A 19,622-nucleotide genomic window follows, 5' to 3' on the forward strand; every position below is an offset into this window, starting at 1 on the left:
CCCCCCGTGAAACGCAGGCCGCGCTCCGAGCTGGATCCAATCAGAGCTGTAGCAGTGAGCGCGTCATCCTGTTCTTCCCTAGTGATTTGCTTATTGAATAAAGGTACATTTTTTTTGTTCACATTTACCTGTTTATTAAAATGGCTGTCAATGTTCATTAAAATAAGCCCTCCCCTGAAAATAAGCCCTCTGCTGTTTTTCTGTCCAAAAAAATAATAAGACAGTGTCTTATTATCCGGGAAACACGGTAGATTCAGCCTCTCTGATTCGCTAAGTTTCTCTCAGGCTCCTCCCTCACAAATATACTGTTTCACTTTCTCTCAGGGCCTTTCCTCATCTGCATTTTTTCCTGCCCTTACCCACAATGTACCATGGCTCTGTGGGGAGGCCCCGCCCCTTCAATCAGGCTTTTCTTCTTCCCATACAAATAGTTTACTCTCATTGGCTAGTGTGGGGAGGCTCCTCCCCCACTGGGGGGGGGGAAGCTTTTCTCTCCCTTTCCCAGAATCCCGCACTAGTCACCAGCGTCTCTGAGGTTGCGGTAGCCAGCCGTTTCTCCTCTGAGGCCGGGAGGAGACAAAAGGAGCCATAGCTCAAAGACCTTCCCATTCTCTTATTTTCTCCTTGGTGTGGTAAGTCCGAACCTACAAACCTTCTCAGCCACCTTGTCCCGTTTGGTGAATCCTTTCTCCTGGGCCGACTCCTCTTGGTCACGTCCCGCCATCCCATACCGCCTTGTTCCTGTTCACTTCACCTCACTCCTACCCATCTCATTGTAATCCCACCTTCCTTCCTCCCCCTTTCCTCTGTCCTCTTTTCCCCACTCCTCTATTCTCCCCAATCCTTCCCTTCACCCTAAAGGCAGCTGTGGGACCCTGGGCAGGTCACTTACCCATTGCCTGCCTCAGCTTCCTCAGCTGCACAAGGGGGCCTAAAAAAATAGCATTGTTGTGGGAATCAAGTGAAATAATGTTTGTAAAAGTGATTAGCACACAGTACCTGGCGTATAGTAGGCCCTTAACACACGTTTATTCCCCTTCCCCCTCCTCTACCCTCATTTGCTCCTCTCTATGTTCCCAGCCCTCACTCATCACTTTCCTCACTTGACTCTTTCTCTGTCACTTTCTTCCTCTATCTTCCCCTTGTCCCTTCTTTCTTCTTTTCCCTCCTTCACCCCTCTGCCCCTCCCCTCTATTTTTTTTCCCTATCTTCTCTTCACACCACCTCATTCTGTCCTCACTTTACCTCACCTCATCTCACCTCACTTCTGCTGGGCTTACTTTATCCTGCTCACAACTCATCCTTCCGTACCTCAAAATCACGTATGCCACCCCCCCATGACCTTCTGTTGCTTCCAGCTCGTGTTGCTGTATATCCCAGATGCCCCACACCCTTCTATTTCATGATCTTTGGTTGCTCCCAACACATCCTGCCTCACAACTGCCTCAATTCTCTCTACCTAGTAACCTTCTTCTGCTCCCAGTTATGTGACTCCATTATTGCCTCTCCCCCTCTAGCCAGCAGCAGCCTCATAGCTCCTGCTTTATTTCATTGACCTCCTGGAGCTTTGTACCTAGAAATATTTTATAGCTAGCATTGTAAAATTGTAGGCAAGACTCTGCATTATTAACATTTATAGGACACTCTTTTAAGTTCAATCTGTATTATTAACATTTTCTTAATTACTTTCTTAAGTCTAGATAATCAATAAAACTTTAAGCATCACCAATAAGAGATAGCTCCATGACAACACCCCATACTCCCACTGTTCCTAGTTCATTCTGCTCCTTAGCCAGCAAGTACTCTAGTCACCTTTTTCCTCTAATTGCAAGGTCTCCTTCTTTCCAGGGTCAGCCAGCCACACCTGCGGAACCATGAAGCTGGATGACCTTGTCATAAAGAGCTTCCGTGTAGCCAAGGTGTTCCGAGAGAACACCGAGAAAATCAACAGTTTTGACTTCAGTCCCAGTGGCAACACAGTTGTGTCAAGCAGCGGAGATGATGCCATCATCACGTACGACTGTCAGGAAGGCAAACCAAAGACAGTATTGTACAGTAAGAAATACGGCGTAGACATAATCAAATTCACACGATCAGAAAGCACTGTAGTATACAGCTGTAACAAAATAGATAATTCAATCAGATGTCTCTCCTTGCCTGAAAACAAATACATTCGATACTTCCATGGGCACAGCAGTCGTGTGATAGCCCTGTCTATGTCACCAGTAGATCAGACCTTTCTCTCTGGGTCTCTAGATAAAACCATCCGACTCTGGGATCTTCGATCTCATACCTGTCAGGGCTTAATGAATGCCCAGGAAAACCCCATCTGTTCTTTTGACCCACAAGGGCTTATTTTTGCCGTAGGGGTCAATTCCGAAGTGATTAGACTTTATGACCTCCGCTCTTTTGATAAGGGGCCTTTTGCAGACTTCAGAATGCAGCATGAAAAGACCTGTGAGTGCATAGACTTAAAATTCAGCAAGAATGGCAAATTCATCCTTGTATGTACTAATGGCAAATTCATCCGCTTGTTGAATGCCTTTAATGGAGTAGTAACCCAGACATTTACAGGGTATAGCAACACCCTGAATCTCCCACTGGAGGCTTCTTTCACTCCAGATTCTCAGTTTATTATGGTTGGCTCTGAAGATAATAAGGTCCATGTCTGGAATGGAGAAACTGGAGTTAAGGTGGCCGTGTTGGATGGCAGTAGTACAGGTCCTATAACCTGCTTGCAGTTCAATCCTAAATTCATGACCTTTGCCAGTGCGTGTTGTAACATGGCGTTCTGGCTGCCTGCTCTTGAAGACTAATCCCTCCCCGATGAACAGCGTCTGCACATCGAAGGGCAGGCAGGTTGAGGATGAAGGCACTTAGTATTGGCATTATTTGGATGATCTCAAACATCTATCCACCCAGTCCCTTTTGTGAACATCACTGTATAGCCTTTGGTTTTCCCTGCCTGCCTTCAAAACAAATCTTAGTTCTGCAGACCTGAAATCCAAACCCAGTTTTTCTAGTCACGTATTATATCCTTGGCATTGTCTCCTTTTTTTAAATTTTATTTTGTGTTGGGGAATCAGTAAAATCTTAACCCCCACACACAAAAATGTATTTTTAGTAATGATGCTATATAACATTGGTGTGCTTTTGTAACAGGAGACACTGTGTCCTTAAAAGACCCTAAAGACACCTAAAAATCACACAGTCCAGCCTCCCTCTTTTAAAGAGACCTCTCTTAGGGGTGGCCAGGTGGCTCAGCAAGTAAGAGCACCGGCTCCAGTGTCGGATGACCTGGATCAAATCCGGCCTCAGATACTCAGCATCACACCCAGAAATAACTGGCCATGTAACCTTTAGCAAGTTACTTAACCCCGATTGCTTTTAGGAAAAAAAAAAAAGGAGACCTGTGTTTTCCCCAGACTCTGCCCAGGGTAAGGACATCTACTACTGAGCACTGAATCCCTCAACTTGGCATGAGGTTCACACAATTTTACCATCAAGCCCAGGCATTGTAGCCATCATTGAAGAGAGAGGAAGAAAAAAGTAGTGGATAAAGACATTTTTTAAAAGGCACAAATACTAACAATATCAGGAGGTAGAAAGCTTATTAAAAACCTAAAGCCCAAATAAAGAATTTGAATGAGAACTATAAAATTATTTTTAAAGAAACAAATGAATAGTACACCATCAAAGAAAAAATGAAACAGTGCCTGATAAAAAAAAATCTACCAGAGACCTGTAGAACCCAAAAAGCCTGAACAACAGCAAGAGATTCCAGAATGGTTAAAAAAACAGAGGAAATCCATAAGACTTTAGAGATGATTCTATAGCAGAATTTATGATTCTTGCTATAAAAATTTGCTTAACAGAAAAAATGTCCTTTTTTATGGAAAGCTTCTCCAAAGACATGAGACATGAACAGATTTGGCTTACAAAAATACTTAAGGGGAAAACAAATGACAGAAGAAAAGCATCAAGTGCAAATAAATTAATACAAGCTCTATACATACTAAAACCATTGACCTTGACCAGAGACAATTTAAAGATCAAAGACTCTCAGAATAACATGAAAAATCACAAAACCTGATCACCTTAGTATAAGAAATAGTGTGAGAAACCTGTCCAGAACTCTTTAACACTGAAAACAAAACATCAAAAGAATTTACAGGTCATTTCAAGAGAACAAAATCCCTGTTTTCAAGTCCAGATACTAACAACAAATGCTACATGTAACCAGAATAAAAGAACTTTAAGCAAAAGACTTACTGACACTCGCAAGAAACCACAAAGAAGACAGTGACATCATTTTTTTTCCCTGAAAAGCATCTCAAGCAACAATCAAAAATGTTATGCCCTACATACCTGATAGCAACCATCAATAAAAAGATATCGTCCTTCAATAAAAGAGAGACATTGGAGGTATCCCTACCTCCTTCTAAAACAAAACAAAGCCTAGTGTAGAATATTGATTGCTAAAATGACCTAGCCCACCTTTAGCATTTATTTTATTAAAAGAAGAAAGACTGACCTATAGGGTAAAACAGCAACAGAAACAAAAAAGGATCATCAAGAGATTTAGAAAGCCTATAAGGAGAAAAAGATGCAAGAAACAGAAGTAGCAGTGGAGGGGCAAAATGGAAGGCCAATGACCTAAACCCCAGTACAGGTAAGTCATCAATATTTTAAGGGACAGAGTTGTGTGGGAGGAGGGCAGTGAGGATAGAGACAAATAGGTCATATACCTTTATCAAGTCCATGGGTAAATAGGAAAAAAGATGATGATTCCTACAGTGTCTCAGCAAGGACTGTGGGAGAATGGGAACAGGATCAAAGTGGGGAAGTGAAAGAACAGGTCTCAACCCTGTGAGGGGCCCCATTGTAAGGCACCCTCATGGAGAATGAAGTATATGCCTATGATAGAAATTGGGCACCTCCTGATGTGTTTAATTTGAGGAGATGTAGTGCATTATGAGAGGCTGTAATGCTCCATGAATAACATCCTGGACTAGGAAATTAAATGTGCTAACCCTGGTGGCATCTGAGAAGGCACAGGTCAATGGAGAGGCCAGGGAGCATAATTGGATCTGACAATTTAGGCTATGGGCTAATTTTCTACCATGGGACAGTATTGGGTATTATATCTGTATTATTTTTCTCATGAACTGATAGCTCCAAGATTGAAGTATAACCAAATGGTTCAAGCTCTGTAAAAGATACTAACATAGGAATTAGTTAGAAAAAATAAGCTCAAACCAAGGACTTAAGAAGCTTTGACTATATCAGGAACCCAAAGAGATTAAAAGAGAGATTTCAATAGACAGAAAGGAAAGATGATTATTGAAGGGAACAAAGAAAAGAAAAATTTAGAAAGCAGTGCAGAAAAAAGAAAATAATATAAGTTGGAAAGGAGGAAAAGGGGAGGAATTTTGTGCTAAATAATTAGAAGATAAAGAAAAGGGGAAGGAATAGATAAATTATTGAATTTTGATTTTGGTAAAACCTAAAAACCTAGGGGAAGATTTGACAAATGAAAGGGAAAGGAAGGATGGAAAGGCCTAGGAGGATAAGGTTGCATAAAGTAGTTTAATACTAATCATAGGGACAAAGTATTTTTTTAAAGCAATCGGGGTTAAATAACTTGCTCACGGTTACATGGCCAGGTGTTTCTGGGTGGGTGCTAAGTGTCTGAGCCCGGGATCTGATCTCCAGGTCATTCCAACACTGGAGCTGGTGCTCTTACTTGCTGTGCTACCTGGCCGCCCCGGGACAAAGTATTTACTTAAAAGAGGAATAGGGACTAATTTTTTTTTTAATCTAGACAGAAATAGAGGGAAATAGAAAGCTAACTCTCAGGCTAGAGGTGAATGGACTAAAGCAGTGGGGTCAGACTCAAATCGAAACAGCACCACTAATTGGTACATAAAGATCTCTGTGAGCTACGTATTGATTTCAGTTTAAAATGCCATAGCATCTATGGGGTTTTTTGTACTTTTTTCTAAGTATTTCTCAGTTACTTTTTAATGTGGTTTGGGCCCACTTAGTAGTATTGTGGGGCTTTGGGCCCATGTTTTTTACACCTTTGGAGTAAAGAATTTGCTATATCATCCTGCCTTTCTTTAAAAAAAAAATTACAACTTAATACCAAAAGGCTACATTTTCTTTAGTGATGATCCTTTCTACCACTAGATGCACAGTCTGTTACCAGGACCATGACCAAAAACTTTTTCCGATTGGTAGGATCTGACAGAGTCTGCACTCTGCAGGCATAGCCTTTGAAGGATCCAGCATGATACAGTCACTGATTTGAGCTGAGTTGAAAGACCTGAGTACGAATTCCAGCTCTGTAGCTTACTAAGTCCATAAGCTTAAGGAAATCATTTGACCTCTTCAATTAATACCTTTTTATAGAGCTTCTCTGTTAAATGAAGAGTTTTGATTTTGTGATTTTTAAGTAGTTTGAGAAATCATTCATGAAAAGTTTCCAAGATGAAGGCCATTCCCCAGAGAGCCCCTGTGGGAAGACCTGAGAATTCACATTTATTATTTTCTCCCTGTGTGACCTTAGGTAAGTCAATTCACTTCTTTCATCTGTAAAATGAAGGGGCTGGACTAAACGACTTCCATCTCCCTTCCAGCTCTCTGACCACCGACCTTTGAGAATTTTTCCATTTGCCTTCCAAATATATTATCCTACTTCACATACTTAATTTTAGAAAAAATAGCAAAAGCACCAAAGAATATTAAACTATAAAAATATCTACTCTGGAAAACTCTCAATCCTTTTCTTCCTACTTAAATGGGTACAAGTGGAGAGTTAGCTCTAGCCAAGAAAACTCAGTTGCTATAAATTTTTGACACAACCCAGTGGAATAGCTTTGTAAACAAGTCACGGATGGGAAATTTGGGAGAGGGTTGCTTCCGTCCCCTTTTGACTGCAAAAACTAGATGTTCCCAGTGCTACCATAAGACTTCTTATAAATGGTGTAATTGAACAATACTAAACTCAGGTAGATTTTTGGTGGGTCTTTATTTTTAGGGTATTTTTCCTCTAGAAAAGGTTTATGTCACTTGTAACCTTAAAATAGAACACTGGGCAATTAATATTACATTTAGAGAGCTGTTAAGTGGAATAGTGGAATAAGATGTCCTATATTAGCACCCATGGTTTCCCATCTATGAATAGCACCTTTAACCAAAGGACAACAATTCTTCTTACAAGAGTCTTCATTTAGCAAGAAGACTGTGACAAAATGTAGGCAGGTTTCCTGAAATTTTTTTTCTAGAAGAGACAGGAAAGATCTCTATTAGTGGGTGAGGTTTCTTCTTGTTGTTGTTTTGTTTTGTAGCATGGATTTCATCAAAAGAGTTGTGGAGGCACTGTCATTTGATCATGAAATGCCTCCATTCTATCCATTCTTCCACCTCTCTTCACTTAAATGTGGGACGGGCATGTGGGGTTTTATTTAAAAGTCAGTGGCTAAAGGCTGGATCTTACTAGACATTTCTTCTAATGTTTTATTTTTTGTTGTTGTTATTTTGCTCAATAAGTGAAGTTTTGGTCATGTGGTGTGATAAGGTAAGTAAACCCACAAAAGCAAGAGTTTACCTTTTATGGTTAATATTAGAGCTGAATATAATTGTAGTGCTCATTAAATGCAGGTTTTTGTAGCCTAGGGTCCACTGGATCCTTGGGCAGATTTCAGGGGTTTTGTGAACTTGAACGAGAAAATGTTATATCCTTATTTTCACTAACATCTAAATTTATTTAGTATTTCCTTCAATTCTTTGAAAACCTCATTCTGGGAGAGATCTACTGGTTTCCGCAGACAACCAAAAAGACCTATGACAGAAAAAACCATCAGTGTTCAAAACCTTTGATCTAATGCAATCCAGCTTTTTTTTTAGATGATAAGTTGCATCCCAGACAAGTGCCTTGCCCAGTGTTCTAAGAGCCAGTGGGTGGCAGGGCAAGTAACAGAGTGGAGAGTTCCTGCCTGCTATTTCTTATGACTTCTGCTTCATCAAGGGTCACCGATACATCTGACAGTGACAAAATGACACCCGTGAATGTTGGCATGCATTTGCCATAAAGAAAGACAGCCTATTTGTAAGGACTTTAAAAAATATATACTTCTTTTTATAATACAAGAATTAATATATTGATTTATTCACAATATTGACACTTTTATTTGGGTTTCAGATACAGATCTCCTGGGAAAAGACAAATGAGAAAAAAGTAGAATAATTAAGATAGTGAAATCCTTAACAATGGTAAGTAACTACATCTAATTTGCGATGTGCACCTCAGTAATAAATTATAGTATTTGTTAGTTATTCCTATTTCACTGCATTTATCATATTCAAAATATAATTTAGGAAAAGAAAAACAAAGCAAAACTCCTCAGATAGAAGTATGATTAGACTGTTGTCTACTGCACTTTACACTAACCTCTCATTATTTATAGAATACTGTAGGGTCTCTCTCTGCAAACATTATTGATCTCTCATTAGAGAGCGCTAGAGTATGATTCATGATGTGAGTCAAAGATTCCCAAAATAGCAGAGACTATAACCTCGACTCCTATCACTAATTTATCAGGTGTCGCTGTAGAAAGTCATCAGCAGAGAACACAGTTGTTATAAGCTACAGAACTTGGCAATAATTTCTTAATCACTAAAAATGTGTTGATTTCATATGTGTGCATGCATATAGACTTTATTAATGCCCAGTTGGACAAAGTTAAAATTAGATCAATCTAGACACTTTTTTCTTTAAAGCCCAGAAAAGTTGACTGTCATTTCTTAGTAATGCTTGCTTGGCAATATTATAAAAATCCTTTAAGACAGTCTAGCATTTCTAAAGCACCTAATGTGTGTGTAAGCCCAATGCTGGGCATTGGGAAAGGTACAAAGGTGAGAGACTCATAGTTCCTACTCTCCCAGAATTTTTAAACAGGTAATTTTTACGCTCCAGTGAAAATGGGATCTCATCAAAGAGAGCATTCCTTCCCTTCACCGGTACAAAAGACATAGAACCCATCTACATGTGCTTATTCTATGCAGTTTTTCTCCATATCCTTTACAAAGTAACTGCACATGACCCTGAGGACTTCTTGTAGGTCTTTTAGTATTTTGTCAGTGCCAATGTGTCAGCCCCTTCAGTCATGCCACGACTGGCCCACTGTCTTTTCTGGTCACACATGTCTTTAATGATGTCGTTTCCATCAGTTCTTGTTGGTAGATCATCGATGATGGCTCTCTCCATTACCTTTCTCAGTCACTGTGATCTGAATCCTTTGAAGTTCGTGGATATCCACAAGACACAGCCATTCAGCTTCAAAGAGACTGTTGCAGTTGAAAATGACCATTTTATGGTGGACTACCTCGAGATCCCTTAATGTACTTCCCAGTTTCTGACATACATTGTACCCTGTACTCTTCTTCCTCATTTGTACCTCTAGGCCTAGATCTTTGTGAACATTCGGGGCTCGTCTAAGATATATGTAGGCATTAACTCCCTGCTCTTACTATCCAACTACTGCAATCTGGGTAATAGGCATTCTCCTTACTCTGGTATTTGTACTTCTTGTTGATGGGGCATGCTCTCCACTTGATAACCACTCACAATCCATCCATGCCTTAGAATCCTGTGGGAGTTGTCCATTCCCTGCCAATTTGCTTGGGGCCTTTTTCTAAATCTCTTGATGCTGCTTCCATGACATTGGAATGTGTGGGCTGTCCCTCATACCCCCTTCTTTATACACTGGCTATGTTTTGTTTTCTGTGGGTGTGCTTATCTTGTAATGTTCTTTGATCTAGTAGATGATATAGTGTTCTGAGGCTTGGTTTTATTTCTCTTTCTTCATATGGTGCATCATATACAGAGCACTGAGAGTTCAGATGTGGTACCTCCCTTGCCATTGATAGTAAAAACAAGGTCATGTGATAATATAAGTCTGTTTCATTTCATGTCTTTGTCATACCTCCCTCACTCTCATATACATGTTGCTGGGCCAATCTGTCCTGCTTGATTCTTACCTGCATTTCATTTTTGTTTTGTGAAACAGTCCTGTTCACACTTTTCTCTGTCATTATGTGTGTTTTTTTCTGTCTTCAGAGAAATTGTATATTTAGACACAAATGACACTTTCCAACAAAACACCTGAACGTCCCTGTACAAAACCTGTTACCTGAGGGAGACTAAACGCTGTGATCCTAAAAACAATAATAAAGAAGGAAAGTTGTTGACATAAGCAGTAGGTAGTTGCAATTTGATAATTTTTTTTTGCTTTATATAAGGAAATGTTTTAATGTTTATGAACTTTGTCATTTAAAAAAATAAAAAAAATTGTTTGAAAACAGTTGAGCAGAACTTTCTGATAGCATGATTACAACTGATATCAATGTCATATTATGTTTTTGTACCTTATTGATTGTTAACAGGAAGGATGGCTGTGTCCTTTAACTTTGAGGGTTTCCAACAGTGCACCCTTCCCAAGGGCTACCAGGAATTGCCAGCTGATGGCTTGCCTTCATTTCTTTCCGTGAACTTTGAGCCTACCAGACTCCACCCACAGCTGCCTAGCATGGGAAAAAAGCCCTACCTTGGGAGGCCCTTACCCATTATCTTTCCTTCACACCTCCCCACCTCAAATCCCCAAATAGAGCTAATCCCAATAATAAAATAATAAAATAAGCTAATCTTTTGGAGGTTTGGATTGAATTGTGTTAGGCACAGTGATAGGGCTTTTCACACCACTTAGAGGAGCTGGAATTTATCAATTGCAAGCCTTCCAGAGAGATGGAAAGAACACAAGACTTTAGCATTTACCCTGTCATTCAGTCATTAAGCATTAGGGAGAGGGGGGAGGGGGGCAGCTAACAGAGGCAAAGATGAGGGATGGAATGTCATGTTCAAAGAATCGCTGGTGGACAAGTATGGTTAGATGATAGAGTAGGTAAAGGTGTAAAATTTTGGAAGATTGAAAAAAGTAGGAAGCCGCTAGATTCTGAAGGGCTTTAAATGCCACTGGAGTTTATTGAATAGAAGGATGACATAGAGGGCGCAAATTGTGTTTTAAGAAAATCTCTGGGGACTCAGAATGGATTGGAGTGTGAGACCCTTGAGGCAGGACGAGCAACCATAATGCTGTTGCATGAGTTGATTGGGATGTGCATCAGAGTGGAGACTGAATGAATGTAAAGGATAGAACAAACAGAAGACTGACATATCAAGAGTTGGCAGCAAATTGGATATGTGGGATGAAGGAAAGAAAAAACACTGAGATTGTACATTTGGGTTACTGGGAGATTTGTGGTACCTTTGACAGGAATGAAAGGGTTGGAAGAGGGGAGGATTTGGAAGAAAAAGCATGAGTCTTTTAAAGCATATTGCATTTGAAATACCTATAGGGCACCCAGTTTGAGAGGAACAATAGGTAGTTAGTAAATTCAGACTTCAGCTCCAGAGAGGTTAGGGCTAGATATGAAAATACTGGAAGTATCTGAATCAAGATGATAACAGCCCTAGGGAGCTGATGAGATAACTAAACAAGATAGTGGAGAGGGAAAAGGGCACAGGGCTCGGGAGAGGTCTTTGAGGAGCAACTGAAGTGGGCGTGATCTGGAGGAAGATATGGCAAAGAAGACTGAGAAGTAGTTAGATAGGAGAATCAGGAGAAAGAAGATCATGGAGAAGAGAGTGATCACCGGCGTGGAAGATCACTGTGAGGTCAAGAAGGATAACTGAGAAATGGTCATTCGATTTGGCCATTAAGGTAACTTGGAATAGAGCAGTTACAAATGAATGAGATTAGAACCCCAAATTGCAGAGATGTAGCATCTCGTCGGGAGAGATGGAGTGGAGGTGGTAAGTGTAATATCTTTCTCAAGGAGTTTAGCTGACAAGGTGAGTGAAGTGATAGTAGGATACCTAGCCCAGATGGTGGGGTCAGGGGAGGGGTTTTATTGTTTGTTTGTTTTTTGTCTTGTTTAAAGGATGTGGGGGAGGCAAATTCATATTTGTAGAAAGCAGGGAAGTAGCCATAGGGAGACTGATGATGAGAGAGCAGGGATGATAGAAGAGACAATCTGCCCAAGAAAGAAGAATTGGATGAAAGATGCATAAAAGAGGGGTTTGCCTTGTCAAGGAGAAGGGACACCTCTTCATGACAGGCAAGAATGAAGGAGATAGTGGAGGTGGATATCTAAGTGAGGAGAGATGAAGAAAGAAGAGGGACCTCTCAGCAACTGGCTTCATTTTTTTAAAGTATGAGGGAATAGAGCCAAGATGGCAGAGGAGAGCAGGGACTTGCCTGAATTCCCTTCCAAATAACATTAAAAATAATACCTTAAAACAAATTCCAGAGCAGCAGAACCCACAAAAGGAAAAGGTGAGACAATTTTCCAACCAAAGACAACTTAGAACGTCAGCAGGTAAGGTCTGTTGTACCAGGGTGAGAGTGGAGGTAAGTCCAGCCTGTGCAGCCTATGCCCCAGAAAACCAGCAGTAGGCCTCTGGGCTGACTGAAGCACTGGGAGCAGTGACAGATTCCAGACCTCTCAGCTCACAGATGGTAAGGGGGCCCAGACAATTGATCAGAAAGAGATTACATGGTCCCTTTGCTGGCACTGGAGGCAGAACTCTGTTGCGTTATTTCTGTGTCAGACGATATATTCATATGATATTTAATATTTTTGTTAATATTGTTAATAATGCTAAAAATTTTTAGCATTTAACCATTCTTATATTCCTGGTATATATCCAACCTGGACATATGGGGAGGAGTGTGTCATGGAGAAAGGAAACTGAATATGTTACTGTAACTTTTACTATTTTACTTCATTTTTAGAATTATTTATTTCTTCAATGATGTTGGTATATAGTTTTCTTTCTCTGCCTCATCTCCTTTGTTTAAGTACTAAGACTATATTTTTGTCTCACCAAAGTTTTAGTAAAGTAAGTTTTTATTTACTTTTTGTGAACATTTTATGTAGCATAGAAATTATTTGTGCTTTGAATATTTCCTAGAACTCAGTTGTAAACCATATAAACTAGGCGATTTCCTGCTTCTTTGGGAGTTCATCTGGGGTTTGCACAATTTATTTTTCTCCCATTGAATTGTGTAGCTTCTCTGTTTTTATATTTGACCATTTAATTATTTAATATTTTTTAAAATAACTAATGGGGGCAGGAAGGGAGGGGGGAGTTGAAACCCATGATGTCATCAGTGTCCCCAACTTCCAGTATGTAAACTCTCTCCATTAATTCAGATTAGCAACTAGTCTTTAGTTTATAGTCTAAATAAGAGGCTTATTCAGAGACACTGAGAGGTAAAAAAAAAAAGGCTTACCAATGGTCACACAACTAGTCTGTGTGTGTATGTGTGTGTGAGGTCTGCATTATCCCAAGGCTGCTCCAATATGCCTCATTGTAATTAAGCCATTCATTTATTTAACATTTTTATCTTGTTGGTTTATAATTGGATTTACTAGTTTCTGATATTTTTCTTAATTTTTTTTTGTCCATTTGTTATGAATTCTTCAGCCTCACTATTGAATTTAGTAATCTAAGCTTCTTCTCACTGTTTCTTAAATCACATTATCTAATGATCTATCAATTTTAATGATCTTTAAAAACAACGCTTTGTTTTGTTTATCAGCTCAGTGGTATTTTTGCCTTTACATTTGTTAAACTATCAACACTTTCACTTCTGTGCTTTGGAGTGATTAATTTGTTGATTTTTCTCTCTTTTTAGTTATATAATTCATGAATCTCATTTTTTATCTTTTGTTAATAAGTGTTTGGAGAGTTTTTTTCTCTGCATTAGTTGCAACCGATAAATTTTATTTTGTCTCATTGTTATAATTATATTCAGAATGACTTTTCCTTTTTTCTCTGATTTGTTCTTTAATCCTTTCACTAGTTAGGATACTAACCATAGGTTTCCAATTAAATCTGTCGGTGGTTTTTGTTCAGGTTTCCTGTACTGATTACAGTTTGTATTGTTTTGTGGTTTATAAGGTTTGCATTTGGTAGGTATACCTTATATTTATTTATACATTCTCTGTGCCCTAGTTTCTGACTAGTCTTTGTAAAGTTGAGTTTTGATTCTGGAATATAAACCTAAATACTATGGACAGTTATCTCTCCCTTGCTAGTAATATCAATCACTTGAGGTATCACTCCCTTCTCTCCACTTGGGGAGTCTGGAACCTTTCTTGAAGCCTTTCCCACTTGATGGCACCTGCTAGATGTTGCACTAGTAAGGCCTCTGAGTAGGCCTAATGTGGAAGGATAATCCATTAGAGGATAAAATATAGCTGCATAAGTATTTATAATACAAATTTGATTGTGATAAGTGTACAAAACAGGAATAAGTAGGGAACTATTAGAGATATGCGAAAGGAGAGATTACTCTGGGCAGTGGGAATCACTAAAGTCTATGTTGAAGAAGAGTTCTCCAGACAATACTTAAGGGATGCAGAGTATTCAGGGAGGACCAGCACCTCTTTTTCATACACATTTGGAGTCCCTCTGTCCCTCAACTCTCACCTGTAGCTCCAAGAAGTTGTAGAATATGCAACGGCCACACCCTGGTAAAACCATCTTAGCAGACAGACTAAATCAGGTTAAGGATAATTGCCAGGCTTCAAATCCAACAGTCAGTTAGGCAGATGTCTAGCCCAAACATGTGAAAACTTCCCCCAGTATAATAGGTGGAGAATAGTTTGTTCCAAAGGCCATGAAGTTGGCCAAAGAATGCCCTGGGGAGTGCACAGAGCTTGGTCAGATGTCAAAGACATCAAGGTCATCCACTGCATCGTGAGCCATCACCAGTCATCCTGAATTTTGTGCTGCCACTGTACTTTGATGATTCTGAAAGAGAGTGTGAGGCTCACAACTTTGTGCAACTCTGCCATGCTTAAATCCAAATCGATCCATCACCCCATGATGCCATTGATCCTCTTAGAAAATAAAGGACAGGGGTGGCTAGGTGAATAGAGCACCGGCCCTGTAGTCAGGAGGACCTGAGTTCAAATCCGGCCTCAAAGACTTAACACAAAAACTAGACATGTGACCTTGGGCAAGTCACTTACCCCCAACTGCCCCTCCAAAAAAAAAGGCAAAAACAAACAAACAAAAATAAAGGACAAATAACAAGAAGATATCCCGAAGTGGACAGTGGAGAGCATGTGGAAGGATCTGCAGCATTCCAGCTGTTGGGGACCACTGGAGCAAGGGCAAAGGCGTGAGAAAAGATAACTATCATCCTGATGTTAGCTATCTGCTTCCACTCCACCAAGCTCAAGTTGCTAATGAGAAATTAGAATATTTCTAGAGGTTGATCTTATGGAACTAAATGTTTTTAGAGGAGGAAATTTTATAACCTGAACCTTGATGATTTAATTCAATTATGCAAACTGTACTTCTTTGGTAATTTACTGTCTTTGCTAAATACATATGAAAGAAGGCATTATTCAACATCCTGAGTATAAAATAGTCCAATGCAAAACATGTGGCATATACCAAGCTCATTCAAAAGCAACTCCCTATGCTAGAGTATTCTGAATTGGCATAGTTTACAGAACTTGCTTGGGCCCTACTTTGCTACTGCAGTGATTCTAGTTTCCATCAAAGTATTTACTGTCCTGATCCATTAGGGAACCCTAAGGGTCCATGACTAGCCCAGCCTCCTGGTGGCAAGCATCTTGATTTGAAGCGATGCCAGTGCCCAGACCATAGACACATGGTCTTTTACTAACCTTAGCCAACATATGGTATATTTTATACAATTCACATGTTTTTAAATTTAAAAATAACAGAAATAGAAGGGACCTGGAAAAGTCAAATACAGTTTCAGGGTTTGCAGAGAATCCTTCCTCAGCCATCCTGGGAAATAATGTAGTATATTGGTAGTATGCCAATAGTAGTATACATTATATATTAGCAGCAGCAGCAGTAGTACTACTAGTACTACTACCACTACTACTACTACTGGTAATCATTGTCATATATATAGTAACTGGTAGATAAGAACTTGGTATTCATTAGAATTAATAATTAATTATTATTATTTATTAATTATTAGAATTAATTAAATTATTAGAATTAATTAAAAAGAATTAATCATTAGAATTCCTCCAGGGACAAAAATTTGTATTGTCCATAGAACTTAATCCTAGGTAAGAGCTACTTTTTAATGCGTTTGGACTTGGAGTCAGAGGAACAGGGTTCTCCAAACTTAGGTATTTGCTATCTTGGGAAAATCACTGAACTTTTTAGAGACTCCATTTCCTCTTGTGTAAAATCAAAATAACAACATTTGCATTTTCTGTCTCACAATGTTATTCATCATAATTATAATGAGAGGCAGTGTAGTATAGTAGATAAAGAGCTGAGTGTGACTAGGAGGACTTAGGTTTGAGTCTTCCATGTACGATTCTGCCACATCCAAACTTTCACTTCTCAGTGCTCTAGGCAGCTCTTTAAGATTGTAATTTGCAGGGGCGGCCAGGTAGCACAGCGAGTAAGAGCACCGGCCCCAGTGTCGGGATGACCTGGGGGATCGAATCCGGGCTCAGATACTCAGCACCACACCCAGAAATAACTGGCCATGTAACCTTGAGCAAGTTATTTAACCCCGATTGCTTAAAAAAAAAGATTGTGAATTGCAAAGTTACAGTGGTAGAGGGAGTTCCCTTACCCAGAAACTAGTCTCTATCCAATAATTATCATTTTGATGTCTAAATTATGTTCTTTATGTTGAACCTCTTGCTCATTTGGAGGGGAAGGGGGCTCTGCAATAATCTTTACGTGTGTAAGCTGTTCATCACATATTGCATAATGCCCATGAAAATACTTCAGATTTTAATTCAGCCACTATTTTGTTCTATCTCCTTTTAATGCCAAATACTGAGCTAGGCATCAGGGATTCTAAGATGAAATAATGATAATAGCTTTCCTTTCAAAGGAAAGATGAACCCCAGCCTCTCCTTGGAGAGGCAAATTAAGGAGGTGGCAGAGTTGGTTTTATTGTGCATGCAAAGGCAACAAGAAACATGATTTAATGGGACATTTGGACATCACATATTTCAGAGCTTATGATAAACATTTGTAAAAAGACCACCATGAAGATAATTGCAAATGTATGCACCAATATCTATTGGAAGTAATCTAAAGGTTGAGAAATTGTATTTAAAAACTAGATAAAGCCCTCCAAATGATATCACATAGACAGAGGTGCCTCTGGCTTAGTGGGTCAAGAGCTGGCCTCAGAGTTCAGCAAGCCTGAGTTCATGCCATTCCTTTAACACAGATTGGCTGTGAAACCTTTAGAGTTGCATCACCTCTGAGTGGCCCATACAAGTGCCAATACACATCAGTGAAGGGAGTTTCATCCTTGGAAATTCCACATTTAATTAAAATAGCAGATCTGAATTTCCCCTCCCCTCCCAAATTACCTGACTATTCAGTGACCTCACTTTAAAGGTAAGTATGAGGTAGGATAGTGAAAAAAAATATATTGGAAAGTGGTTCAACATTAAGAAACATTAGCAAAAATAAAGAAATTTCCTCTAATAGATCAGAAATGACTGGTACTAACATGGGAGTCATGGTTCCATCAGGTGCTTGTGCACTGTCAGAACACCAGCTTCTTAGAGCAAATATCAAATTCAACGACAAATTAGAAAAAAAGAAGAATATGGGACATGCCACAATTCTCTGACCAGCAATAGAATGAAGGGTTTGAACTTAAATTCCTTTTCTGATCACCAATTCCTATATTTTTGTAACATACCTCTGATGTGAAGTCCTAGCAACTGTGTGCCACTCTCACTGGTGACTTGTTCCCATGAGCACCAGAACAAAGCAGCAGTGTGGAGGAAGAGAAGTTGAAAGACCTGGCCTTGAATCCCAGCTGTTTGCCATGTGCCACCATGATGGCCTTGGACATACCACTCCTGTGAGCCTCCATTTCCTCATCTGAAAAAGAGATGGTTGGACTAGACAATTTGAAAAGTCCCTTCCAATTCTAAATAAGTGATGCTGGGATCTGTAATGCTAAACAATTAAAAGCCAGAAAAACCAGAGACTGAAAGTAATGAGAGGCCAATGTGAATTGGAAGCTGAAATGAGGATCCAGTCTGAGATTTGTTCAGGGCTGAATCGTCTAATGGTTTCAACAGACTCTATTCTAGCTTTACCCCTGTTGCTACATTCTAAATGATTGGTTAGACCTCTTCTTGTGGTACCATGATTTGCTTGCATAATTTTATCTTTGAAGTTTGTAATATACTATGGAATGAGGCCAAATCAGAGTTGTTATTCATTCTTTTAAGTCCCCTGATATCTTTGCATATCACCCTTTTATAAAAGTTATGAAACTTGAGCAGTATACACACATATATTGTATAAAATTTCTTATTCATTCTGAAATGAATTTCCTTCAGGCAAAGACCAGAAAATGATATTTTGCCGTGTTGTATATTGAAATAAGTACACTGTGTTCAAATGACAAAATTGATTTGCTAAACCCCAGAGGATTCCACTGACATAGCTTTAATTTGATTAAATGTTGTGTGCTTTGATAAGTTACCTAGATTCGAGGTCCTTAAACAAGCAATAAGTGGAGCAGCCCGTGTTGGGCACATCAAGAACATCCTCAGGTATGCTGGCTGCATCTAATTTACATGGCTAGAATTAAAGATTGGCTGAAGGAAAAGAAAATTGGGAGAATGACTGTGCTTTTAAATGTTTCCTATTTCTGCTAATAGGAAACCAGTATTTGTAAGGCTCCCTACTTCACCCATGATTTAAAAAAGCTTAGGCCCACCTTTTGGGTCATTATTACCTGATTATATCATTCTCCCCCTGTCTAAATTAACTAAGCTTGGCATATAATTGAATTGATTTCATTTCAAACAACTCCCTCTGGTGTTGTCACTTTCTCCAAAAATTGCTTACCTTCCAAGTGGTGCAGCCATGTAGCCAACAGTATTTGCACATAGGGCTTTTCCAGGCCTTGGGAAAGATGACCACAGATCTGCTATGACAGTCTGTGTACATGTGCAGGTCCCAAGGAGCAGAGGGCTTCTTAGTCTTAGCTCTGTTACAGTAATTCAAGAGGAATATTAGATAATAGAACATGAGCACGATGCATATTTGTTGAGTAAGGATCAACATGTCTTCTTCTACTCTTCTACTTACATCTCTTCCTGCTTCTGTCTTTCCATTTTTTTCCCACTCTCTGGTAGACCTCTCATTCTTCTCCTGTGACACATACTACTTAGTCGAGTCATTTCATCCATTTATTTATCCTTCTTCCCCATTAACAAAAGATAAGAGGAGAAATGGTGGAAACTTTACACCTTGTCATTCTTGTCATGTTTCTAGCTTGACTGAATTTAGATCAACCTTGCTTTGCTTGAATGGCAATGGAGAATGGGTTGGAGAAGAGACCCTTCACTTTGACAAGGCTCAAAGTCACGTAGTAGACCTTAGGATCTTGATTTCTTCTGGGCAGCCAAACTTGCTTGATTGCTCCCAGTACCTTGTCATAATGATGGTTCAAAGAGGGTTTCCCCCCAAGACCATGAATCAAGTTGAAGTCCTA

At 39.5% G+C, this 19,622-nt stretch overlaps 1 long non-coding RNA gene and 1 pseudogene across 1 annotated transcript; both read left to right on the forward strand.

Moving 5' to 3' along the window:
* LOC138177464 (WD repeat-containing protein 82 pseudogene) overlaps positions 1–3,000 on the forward strand; it is a 39,851-nt pseudogene extending 36,851 nt beyond the window's left edge.
* Positions 3,001–7,915: 4,915 nt separating this feature from the next.
* On the forward strand, positions 7,916–10,322 carry LOC138177465 (uncharacterized). Its single transcript, XR_011172503.1, has 3 exons — positions 7,916–8,113; positions 8,207–8,277; positions 9,235–10,322. It is a non-coding gene; the product is annotated as an uncharacterized lncRNA (long non-coding RNA).
* The last annotated feature ends 9,300 nt before the right edge of the window (positions 10,323–19,622 follow it).

The sequence above is a fragment of the Petaurus breviceps genome, unplaced genomic scaffold (assembly GCF_028583685.1).
Source record: "Petaurus breviceps papuanus isolate PSGF00001 unplaced genomic scaffold, PetGlider_PUasm1.0 90417, whole genome shotgun sequence".
NCBI classification, from domain to species: Eukaryota; Metazoa; Chordata; class Mammalia; order Diprotodontia; family Petauridae; genus Petaurus; species Petaurus breviceps.